Source organism: Gossypium arboreum, chromosome 10 (assembly GCF_025698485.1).
Source record: "Gossypium arboreum isolate Shixiya-1 chromosome 10, ASM2569848v2, whole genome shotgun sequence".
NCBI lineage: Eukaryota > Viridiplantae > Streptophyta > Magnoliopsida > Malvales > Malvaceae > Gossypium > Gossypium arboreum.
This window is the reverse complement of record NC_069079.1, coordinates 42,524,218-42,536,563: the sequence shown is the minus strand read 5'-3', so window position 1 is coordinate 42,536,563 and position 12,346 is coordinate 42,524,218. Positions and strand designations below refer to the sequence as shown.

The following is a 12,346-nucleotide window of genomic DNA, read 5'->3' as shown; positions in this document are numbered from 1 at the left end:
TTGGTGGCCTAGTGGTGATGGTGTGAGTTGGCATATAGGAGGACTTTGGTTCGAATCCCTTGGCATGCAAAGGTTGATTATTTTGCTATGTTGGGATGGCAAGAGTTAGTGTTAAATTTAAACTCTGATGATGGAGGGATCCCACATCGGTAAGCTAACATAGGAGTGGATGCGAAGCTGGCTTTAAATAGAGAGAACTATGAGGAGAGCAAGGTACCTTTCTTGGCTGATCCCTTTCGCGTTATGGCGTGCTCGTTTGGGTTGGGCATCGGCTAGAAGTGCTCAGAGCGCGGATTAACTCCAGTCTCCTATCAGGTGTGTATTTATCACTACTCTTATTGTTGGATGGCTACTTCGGGCCGCGATGGGCCGAAAGGGGCCATGTGGGCCCAATGGGCCTCAGCCCAATTGGATAAGTTGTTTGATTGTGTAGTAAATATTGGACTAGGCTAGGTGAATCGAATATCTGTGGCTAGGTTTGGGTTAAAAGGGCCACACGAGCGTGTGGGCCCATTTAATGAGAATAGGCTTTAGGCCCATTCGTATTGTTATCCATGTTTAGAATACTTTAGTTTACCAATTCTTGAAATGCCCTCGACTTGTAAAATTACCAAAGTACTCTCGATTCTGAATTACCATTTTACCCTCGGTTTATAGAATTACTATTTTACCCTCGATTTATAGAATTACCGTTTTACCTCGATTTACAAAATTACCAAAATACCCTGGTTTGTAAAACTACAGAAATACCTCAGAGGGTAGAATTACCATTTGCCCCTAGGGTGTTAAATGACTATTTTGCCCTTGTGGGCAAGTGAGTGACTTGGACTGTGTGATGTAGACAACTTTGGAGGAGCAGCGAGGCTTGGAGTATCGACTTGGATAAGCTTGAATCGTATTATTGGACCCTGTGAAGGTAAGCAGCTTATGGTCAATAAGGGTTCTTTGGCCGAAGAAGGTAGGGTGGATTTTGAGTTTGTTAAGCATAACTTGTATGCTAAAAATGGTGATGAATAATTGTAGGACATCGTAAGGGATCTCAGTAGCAGTCATCGTGAAACAGGTGTGTACCGAACACCCTTTCTTAGTTCAATTCGGCAAAAGCCGAAATGCCGAAATTCCGGCATCTCATGGTCATGTAAGTATGTGAATGCTCTCAATTCATAGAGTAATTGTTAGATCTGGCACCGCAAGGTGGTAAGCACGTTCGCGTGATGTTTTAGCGTATTTCGAAAAAAGGGGCTCGATGGGCCAAAACTGGGCCCAATGGGCTTACGGACCAATATGGGTAAGAGATGGGCAAATTAGCCGGTTAGGTAGATGGTGGAATCAAATTGCATAAAATTGTTAAAAATTACTGAATTAGCTTGTGTAATTACGTAGAACACGAAATTACCCTTAAAGAGCAAAATTACCGAATTACCCCTAAAGAGTAAAATTACCGATATACCCCTAGGGTTTTAAATTGGCTGAACTGCATGATTGATCAATGTTGTATTTTACATGATATGCTTTTATTAATATTTGTTGCATGGGGTTGGGGTTTTAATGGAGGAAATCTTGAAAGTGGTTCATCCACGTCTTGGAGGCTTTGCCTCAATCGACCGAATTTGAGTGTGCGTTCTTTAGCTGTGTGTGTAGGGTGAGTGGGTTGAGATATTCCCCACAAGGTGTGTAGGGCTGATGCAGGCGGTGTAGCGGTTGGTGGGTTGAGTAGTCTCCCGGATGGGCTTGCATTCATTATTTCTGTTGATACTCATGTTCTTGAAGCGGGCCTATGGGCCACATTGTTGTGTTAAAAGGGCTAAGGCCTTGCTATCAGATTCGAAAAGGGCTTGACCTCTTGTGTCTTGTTATCTGAATAGGGCTTAGGCCCAATGGGCTCGAGTGAATTGGGCTTTGGATGGGTTTCTGTATACACTTGAGTTTTCCCAAACTCACCCCTTTCTCTTCCATCCTTGCAGGTGAGCCCTAGAATTGGTGGACTTGGAGCTGGGCGGGATTCAGAGTGGCCATGAAGATTGATTGCCGATTTTAAATAAGTTTAGCCTTTAATTTGGATTATTTTATTTTTATTATGCTTAAAGTTGTAATAAGGCCGCTCTTTTTAATTGATTTTATTTTGGGGATTATTAAACTGGTTAGCACTAGGGTTCGTTTTATAAAATCTACTTGTTTTTAAAAGATCACGATGACACGCATAAAGTTTCCATAAAGTAAATGTTTTCCCAAGAAAAATAAATATTTTAAGCAAGCGTTTTGAAACCTTAATCATTTTCTTAAGATGGTCATAATCAAGCGGTTTTCTCAAAATTGTACGAGATGTTAGAGTGTGGCAATGGCGGTGTGCATGTCTAGGATTGGATCCGAAGGAGCTTGGTACTTAGCGGTCCGACGGACTCACCTCCTCTTCTTCTGGTTTCCTACACGGTGCCTGACTTCGTTCACTTTAACTTACTTTTAAAAGTGTCTTTACAACACCAACTCGACTTTTCCAAACTAAGTAATCTGGAATGTTTTGAACGCATCAATGTGGCGCATTAGATCCGGTCATAACGTCCGAGCCGGGTTTGGGGTGTTACATTTAGTGGTATCGAGCACGGTTGCAACAACTCGGTACGTGGATCGGTCCGAAAATCTTTTCAAAAACTTGGGCCTAAGAAGGGTATTTTGGAAATGGTAAGTTTTTCAAGATGTTCAAGTTTTTCTATTTGTAAAGCGGGTTAAATCAATAGTTTTAAAATAAAAGTGTTTTCAAATGAAATCTTTTTATTTTGGTAAACAAAACATGGTTTTAATTTTACATGGATGATAAGGAAGTGGCACTTGAATCCCGGCACCAAGTCTCGTAAGTGATCTTTTTCGGCTTTAAGTATTTATATGGAACTGTACTGTAAATAACACTGCAGATAGTACTGAGCTAGAGCTATTGATGATGTAGTATTATGACTACAAGACTGGAACCGTAGCTAAACTATGATTGCGCGAAATAACTCTAAAACTCTATCTGTTCATAAGACATTTTGTATTAAACAGTGAAACCAGTAAACTAATGTCATAAAATTCGTAATCAGATAAATCGTTATGAGTACAAGGGCTACTCGAGGAAGAGGCCGTGGTCGAGGCCGAGGTAGCACTCAAGCTGGATCTGCATCATCTGAACACATGCCAGCTGGCGGGGTACGTCCACCACCGATTAATGAAAATGGGCCGTATGACCAGGCCGCAGGGGATGACGCTTTGTCTCAAGCGATGTTAAAGATTTTGGAAAGGGTTGTTGGAGCTAGCACCGGGATAGTGATAGTAGGATCGAGTCTTGTTGATAGCGTAGTGGGGTAGATGTCGATGACTACCTGTTAAATGGAAATTTCGAGGACGAAATTTCTTTAAGGGAAGGTAGAGTTGTAACACCACAATTTGGGCCTAGAAGTTTTGGGCCTTGAGCATGGGAGCGGTTGAAGGCGCTTTTAATATTTTGTTGTGCATGTAAATTTTGTTAATGAAGGCTTGTTTTAGTGGTTAAGTGTGTTGAGAAGTGTTGGAGAAGTCTTGGGTTCAAACACGGACTCTAGTAAAAATTTAAGGTAGATCAAACCACAGGTGTAGTAGGTAGCCTTAAGAATATTGTTGGAGAAATTGTGACACAAAAAGAAGTGTGGTGTAGTGGCAAGGTGACACCACTTAGGGGACAAGGAAGTGGCGCCATAGAGGAAGCAAGGGGTCCAAGGTTCAAGTCTTGGCTCTTGCAATATATTTTGGTTTTCTTTTCAATAAATCTAGAAGCAAGTAGGTGCGCTTTAAAGTTTAATGTGTTGGATTTATGGCACAAATGAATTGGTGGCCTAGTGGTGATGGTGTGAGTTGGCATATAGGAGGACTTTGGTTGAATCCTTGGCATGCAAAGGTTGATTATTTTGCTATGTTGGGATAGCAAGAGTTGGTGTTAAATTTAAACTCGATGATGGAGGGATCCCACATCGGTAAGCTAACATAGGAGTGGATGCGAAGCTGGCTTTAAATAGAGAGAACTATGAGGAGAGCAAGGTACCTTTCTTGGCTGATCCCTTTCGCGTTATGGCGTGCTCGTTTGGGTTGGGCATCGGCTAGAAGTGCTCGGAGCGCGGATTAACTCCAGTCTCCTATCAGGTGTGTATTTATCACTACTCTTATTGTTGGATGGCTACTTCGGGTCGCGATGGGCCGAAAGGGGCCATGTGGGCCCAATGGGTCTATGGGCCGAAAGGGGCCATGTGGGCCCAATGGGCCTATGGGCCCAATTGGATAAGTTGTTTGATTGTGTAGTAAATATTGGACTAGGATAGGTGAATCGAATATCTGTGGCTAGGTTTGGGTTAAAAGGGCCACACGAGCGTGTGGGCCCATTTGGGCCGAGAATAGGCTGTAGGCCCATTCGTATTGTTATCCATGTTTAGAATACTTTAGTTTACCAATTACTGAAATGCCCTCGACTTGTAAAATTACCAAAGTACCCTCGATTTATAGAATTACCATTTTACCCTCGATTTACAAAATTACCAAAATACCCCTGGTTTGTAAAACTACCGAAATACCCCTGTAGGGTAGAATTACCATTTTGCCCCTAGGGTGTTAAATGACTATTTTGCCCTTGTGGGCAAGTGACTGACTTGGACTGTGTGATGTAGACAACTTTGGAGGAGCAATGAGGCTTGGAGTATCGACTTGGATAAGCTTGAATCGTATTATTGGACCTGTGAAGGTAAGCGACTTATGGTCAATAAGGGTTCTTTGGCGAATAAGGTAGGGTGGATTTTGAGTTTGTTAAGCATAACTTGTATGCTAAAAATGGTGATGAATAATTGTAGGACATCATAAGGGATCTCAGTAGCAGTCATCGCGAAACAGGTGTGTACCGAACACCCTTTCTTAGTTCAATTCGGCAAAAGCCGAAATGCCGAAATTCCGGCATCTCATGGTCATGTAAGTATGTGAATGCTCTCAATTCATAGAGTAATTGTTAGATCTGGCACCGCAAGGTGGTAAGCACGTTCGCGTGATGTTTTAGCGTATTTCAGAAAAAGAGGCTCGATGGGCCAAAACTGGGCCCAATGGGCTTACGGACCAATATGGGTAAGAGATGGGCAAATTAGCCGGTTAGGTAGATGGTGGAATCAAATTGCATAAAATTGTTAAAAATTACTGAATTAGCTTGTGTAATTACGTAGAACACGAAATTACCCTTAAAGAGCAAAATTACCGAATTACCCCTAAAGAGCAAAATTACCGATATACCCCTAGGGTTTTAAATTGGCTGAACTGCATGATTGATCAATGTTGTATTTTACATGATATGCTTTTATTAATATTTGTTGCATGGGGTTGGGGTATTAATGGAGGAAATCTTGAAAGTGGTTCATCCACGTCTTGGAGGCTTTGCCTCAATCGATTGAATTTGAGTGACGTTCTTTGCAAGCTGTGTGGTGTGTAGAAATTTGGGTGGGTTGAGATATTCCCCACAAGGTGTGTAGGGCTGTGATGCAGGCGGTGTAGCGGTTGGTGGGTTGAGTAGTCTCCCAGATGGGCTTGCATTCATTATTTCTGTTGATACTCATGTTCTTGAAGCGGGCCTATGGGCCCACTTGTTGTGTTAAAAGGGCTAAGGCCTTGCTCTGTATTCTAAAAGGGCTTGACCTCTCTGTGTCTTGTTATCTGAATAGGGCTTAGGCCCAATGGGCTCGAGCTGAATTGGGCTTTGGATGGGTTTCTGTATACACTGAGTTTTCCCAAACTCACCCCCTTTCTCTTCCATCCTTGCAGGTGAGCCCTAGAATTGGTGGACTTAGAGCTGGGCGGGATTCAGAGTGGCCATGAAGATTGATTGCCGATTTTAAATAAGTTTAGCCTTTAATTTGGATTATTTTATTTTTATTATGCTTAAAGTTGTAATAAGGCCGCTCTTTTTAATTGATTTTATTTTGGGGATTATTAAACTGGTTAGCACTAGGGTTCGTTTTATAAAATCTACTTGTTTTTAAAAAGATCACGATGACACGCAAAGTTTCCGCAAAGTAAATGTTTTCCCAAGAAAAATAAATATTTTTAAGCAAACGTTTTGAAACCTTAATCATTTTCTTAAGATGGTCATAATCAAACGGTTTTCTCAAAATTGTACGAGATGTTAGAGTGTGGCAATGGCGGTGTGCATGTCTAGGATTGGATCCGAAAGGAGCTTGGTACTTAGCGGTCAAGCGGACTCACCTCCTCTTCTTCTGGTTTCCTACGGTGCATGACTTACATTCACTTTAACTTACTTTTAAAAGTGTCTTTTACAACACCAACTCAGCTTTTCCAAACTAAGTAATACGGAATGTTTTGAACGCATCAATGTGGCGCATCAGATCCGGTCATAACGTCCAGGCCGGGTTTGGGGTGTTACATAGGCTATTAAAATGGTGAAATTGCATTTTTCTATCGCAAAAATTACAATTTAATTTTGGGCCCTAAAAATATTTTATGGCTTCACCCATGCACTTAGGTCATTAAACTATTAGTAAATTTATATTTTAGTCACTCAACTTCAAAAAGTTACAAAATGATCATTGAATTATTCAAAAGTTTTCTTTTAAGTCACTAGGTTATTAAAATCGTTAATGTATGACCTTTTCTATTTGCATCATCTGCACCAATGGAAAACTCTTATTCCCTTTCCCTTCTATAGTTTAGTATTTTTTCATGAAACAACTTTGAACTTCAATAATCTGCTAACCAACATCCAAACATCTTCCTTCATCGATCTCCGAAACTGACTGTTTGATCGACTTAGATCTAAGGTATGTTCTTCTGCTCATCGATGAGTACTGATCCACTATACTAATTGTTGAATAGTCACTTGAAGCTTACTAACTGGACATTTAAAAAAAAAAACTTAACAACCCTATGTGTAACACCCCAAACCCGAGACCATCGCCGGTGTCGGACCCGAGGGTTAACAAACCAAGTTCACATGTTTTTGCCCACCAATTTGACATTTCCAGTCAGGCTGGAAAACTGCGTCACTGTCGCCTTAAAAATCATATCTCGAGTTTCAAAACTCGGAAACTGGTTTCGTAAATTTTCCCTGAATTTAGACTCATATATACATCCATGGATTTATTTCTAGGATTTTTGGTCGGGCCAATTGGTACAGTTTATTAGTTAAAGTTACCCAAGTTACAGGGATCGACTGCTCTGACCTTCGCGCGGTATAACTTGAATATCTCTCTGCACAGGGCTTTAATGCTGGTGTCGTTTGTTTCTAATGAAACTAGACTCAAAATGGAATCTGTACATATAAGGTATATCTCCTAATTCTTTTGGATAATTTATAGTGAATTTTTAAAGTTGCGACAGGGAACCCAGAAACCATTCTGGCCCTGTCTCACAATAGCTTTAATATCTCTTAACCTGTAACTCCTATGACCGTTTCGTTTCTTCCATATGAAAATAGACTCATCAAGGTTCATTTACATAGCTTATTCACTATTTTATTCCATTCCTATGAATTATGGTGATTTTTCACATTCACGCCACTGCAGCTGGCAGCATCTGTTTTAAGGTAGGACTTACCTATTTGGTAGTCTCCATGATTCAACTAATCTTGCCATACATAGGTTCATATATGATCATTTTAACCATGCCAATGGCTGATCATATGACCAACATTCCCATTTCCAAACCATAGCCACATCATGACCCCAAATATATATACATACAACCCACAATAAGTCTAAGTTCATGCTCCCTTTTGAGCCATTTTCGCATGGCCATACAAACTTACATTACAACGTATTTAACAAACAAGAGGTAGTCCTATACATGCCATCTCAAGTTCAACCAAAATTTATACCAAAATGGAGGCTTGATAGTGTGGATGACTTCGACTTCAACGATCCCAAATCCGATTGCCTCGGCGAAATCTAGAAAACTAAGAGCCAAAGCAACGGGTAAGCATTTTTATGCTTAGTAAGTCTCAAGGAATATAATGAACTATAATTTACAGCAATACATTCACATAGCCAAATGCATCATTTCATTAATACACATTCTTACTTCATACTTCATCATTGTATAAGTTCGCAAAGCATCAATCAATTCAATAACTGAAATTCATTAGTCGATTGAGCGAATGTTGCTCAAACACGTCGACTTTCCAATGCACATATAACGTACCTTATCCTTTGGGCTGTCCGAGTGTACTAATTAAATTCATTTCAGCAACCAACACTCACCTCCAGCCCAAGATTCTTGAATATAACCGGATATAATCACGTGCACAAATGCCTTGGTCTTAGCCGGATAGAATAACTTCATACGAATGCCTTGGGCCTTAGCCGGATATAACCACTAGCACAATTGCCTTGGTCTTAACCGGATATAATTTCAGCATAATTGTCTTGGGCTTAGCCGGATATCATTCAATTTCTCATGCACACATACATCAATAATCATTGGACATACATATTTCATTTTCGTTACTAAGGCTCAAACACAATTAATATCATTAGCATATTCGCCTTGGGACTTAGCCGGGTGGAATTCAAATACTCATACACACATAATCAATAATCATACACATCCATATTTCATCTCACATAATTCAAGTAAGGTCACTTCTTGAGGACTTACCTCGGATGTTGTCGAACGGCTTTTCGGCTATTCGATCACCTTTTCCTTCCCTTGTCCAATTGTGGCCCTCTTAGCTCTTGAGCTAATTCAAACAAATTCAATTTATTAAAACCTCATTGTGCTTGCTTATGGCGAATATGACAAGGATTTTAAATGGTCATATGGCCACTCTTTAGCTTGAATACACAATGGTCATGCACATTTTATACTACATCAAGCAATTCAATACAATTTATTTGAGCATCAAGGAAATGCTAAGGCCTTCAATAGGCTACCCAAGGCCGAATATTCATGTACATGTTGAGGTCAATTTTGCACTTAATACCTCACAAAAACAGCATGCAATCTACTAATTTATGCTTTGCACATTGTGGCCCAAAACTTATAATATAGCATCAAGCACTTATATGTGTGCTAGGCGAATTGTGCTTGCAATTTCACAAGCATTCTTCCACATTTTCTTCTTTAAATCAATATATTCATCACTTAGTTCATAACCAAACATAATGTGCAATCATATATATGCATATATGAGCATGGCGAATTTTCAAGGTGTCCATAGCCATCCAAAACACAAACTTTTAACTAACATGCAAGAAGCATGAATCATGCTCAAGAATGCATCATGGCCAAGTATGACAATCATGCTCCTTTTCAACTTTAATCATGATAAAACAAAGAGAAAACTCAAAATCTTACTCATGAGTAGAAAATCCATCATTGCATGCATCATCATCAAGCTTCACACTTAGCATGCAATGGCTTTATCACTATAACAACTTTGGCCAAATACCATTTCCATGGCATACCAAAGATTTGAGCCATGGCTAACATGCACATCAAGTTAGCAACCAAAACATGCATGAAACTCCCAACACAACCTCATACATACCTTAATCTTGATGCAAACTTAGCCAAATCTCCTTCTAGATCTCTTCCAAACCAAGCATGAAGCAAAAATCCTCCTTCTTCCTTAGTTTTGGCTCAAAGAAAGGATGAACAAAATTTTTTCTTTCCTTCTCTACAACTCACGGCAATGGGGTATGCCACTCTCTCACACACATTTTTTTTTTCATTCTTTTCTTACCCATGCTTATTTGTTTACTATTTCTCCCTAATGCCCAACAAAACATGTTTCATGACATGTTTGACCCATATTCTTTGTCATGGCCGGCCATTACTTGTAGAAAGGGGAATTTGACATGCAAGTCCATTATTTTGCATGCATGCTTTAATTAGTCATCACCTATTTCCCTATCGTACTTTCAAAGTTCACTACTAAGTCCTTTCTTATAATTTAGCACCTAATTAATAAAAATCGAGACACGAAATATTTACGCATACCAATTCCACATACAATAAGTACGGAATATAACACTTAATTATTCTTGTGACTCGGTTTGTGGTCCCAAACCACTCTCCGACTAGGGTCACATTCGGGTGTCACAACTCTCCCCACTCAAGAGATTTTCGTCCCGAAAAGCTTACCGTAAATAGGTTCGGATATCGCTCTCTCATTGAGTTCTCGGTCTCCCAAGTAGCTTCTTCTATCCCGTGCTTGAGCCATAACACTTTCACTAGCGGAACCCGCTTGTTTCATAACTCTTTCACTTCTCGTGATAGGATACGAATTGGTTCTTCCTCATAACTCATATTAGCTTGAATTTCAATTTCGATGGACTAATCACGTGCGATGGATCGGATCTATAACGTCGAAGCATCGAAGCGTGGAAGACATCGTGAACCTTTTGAGTTCGGGGCAAAATCAAGCGATATGCCACCGGACCGACTCGCTCGATATCTCATATGGCCCAATGAACCTCGGGCTCAACTTGCCCTTACGGCCGAACACGAGTATTTTTTCCAAGGCGATACCTTGAGGAACACTTTATCACCCACGATACTCGATATCCTTACGCTTCATATCCGCGTCACGACTTACGACGATCGAAGGCTATCTTCAAACTTTCACGGATTACTTTCACTTTCATTCGGCATCCCTAATCAAATCCACCCGAAAATCTTGCTTTCACCAAGCTCGGTCCAAAACAATGGTGTACGGCATTTACGCCGTACAAAGCCTCGTAGGGTGCCATCTTAATACTCGATTGAAAGCTATTGTTGTAAGCGAATTCAATCAACGGAAAATACCGTTCCCATGAACCACTAAACTCGAGGACGCAACATCTTAACATATCCTCAAGTATCCGAATTACCCGCTTCGGATTGACCATCGGTTTGGGGGTGGAAGGCGGTCTTGAAATGCAACTTGGTACCCAAAGCTTCTTGCAACTTTTTCCAAAACCGCGAGGTAAATCTCGGATCTCTATCCGACCACGATAGAAATAGGCACCCGTGTAATTTCACAATCGAGAAAGCGTACAATTCCGCTAATTTGTCCATTGAAAAATCCGTGCGACGGGGACAAAGTGGGCCGACTTAGTCAATCGATCTACCACGACCCAAACCGCATCCTTCTTACTTGCGACAATGGCGGTCCGGATACAAAGTCCATTGTGACTCGATCCCATTTCCACTCGGGTATCGTGATTGGTGAAGTAATCCACGAAGGCACCGATGTTCCGCTTTCACTTGTTGACATATTAAACATCTTGAAACAAAGTCGGAGATGTCTCGCTTCATACCATGCCACCAAAATCGACGTTTCAAATCATTGTACATCTTCGTACTCCCGGTGGATTGCCATTCGGCTACAATGGGCTTCATTGAATTATCGAAATGAGTTCAATTCTTTGGGACACCTGACGACTTTTGAACCTCAAACAATCGTCATCGTCGATTTGAAACTCCGAGTCCTTGTTGAACACACGCAGCCCGTTTTGCAACCAACTCGTCATCGACTTTCGAGCTTCTCGAATTTGGTGTGTCAATAATGGTTTGGCTTTCATTTCACCACTAACACTTTGTCGGATCGGATAGACAAGTGCACATTCATCGCTTCGTAAAGTGAATAACGATTTACGACTCAAGGCATCCGCAACTACATTCGCCTTTCGGGTGATAGTCAATGATCGCTCATAATCCTTTAACAGCTCGAGCCAACGTCTTTGTCGCAGATTTAAGTCTCGTTGGGTCATCAAATACTTGAGACTTTTGTGATCCGAGTATACATGGCACCTTTCACCAAATAAGTAATGTCGCCAAATCTTTAAAGCGAATACGATGGCGCCAATTCGAGATCATGAGTCGGATAATTTTTCTCATGTGGCTTTAATTGCCTCGACGATAGGCCACAACTCGACCTTCTTGCATTAATACATAACCTAACCCAAGTAGAGAGGCGTCGCTATAGATGACAAACTCCTTGGGACTCGGGTTGCACTAGAATTGGGGCTTCAGTCAAATAAGTTTTCAGTTGATCGAAGCTTTTTTGGCATTTCTCCGTCCATTCGAACTTAACATCCTTTTGGAGTAGCTTCGTCATCGGCGTGGTTATCGTTGAGAAGCCTTTTACAAATCGTCGGTAGTAACCGGCAAGCCCCAAAAAGCTTCGAACCTCAGTAATATTTCTCGGAGGCTTCCAATTTAGTATGGCTGAAATTTTATTCGGGTCGACTCGAATACCCGATGCAGATACCACATGACCCAAGAAGCTTACCTCTCTTAACCAGAACTCACACTTGTTGAACTTAGCATATAATTGCTTGTCCCGTAAAATTTGCAGCACTAACCGCAGGTGTTC

The 12,346-nt window shown here is 40.9% G+C and overlaps 1 long non-coding RNA gene across 2 annotated transcripts; it reads left to right on the top strand.

The window, feature by feature from the left end:
• Positions 1–205: 205 nt before the first annotated feature.
• LOC128281414 (uncharacterized) lies at positions 206–6,022 on the top strand. Of its 2 annotated transcripts, none has more exons than XR_008271619.1 (4): positions 206–315; positions 842–916; positions 1,024–1,063; positions 5,797–6,022. It is a non-coding gene; the product is annotated as an uncharacterized LOC128281414 (long non-coding RNA). The 2 variants fall into 2 exon arrangements; XR_008271620.1 differs by lacking the exon at positions 5,797–6,022 and adding an exon at positions 1,965–2,184.
• Positions 6,023–12,346: the final 6,324 nt, after the last annotated feature.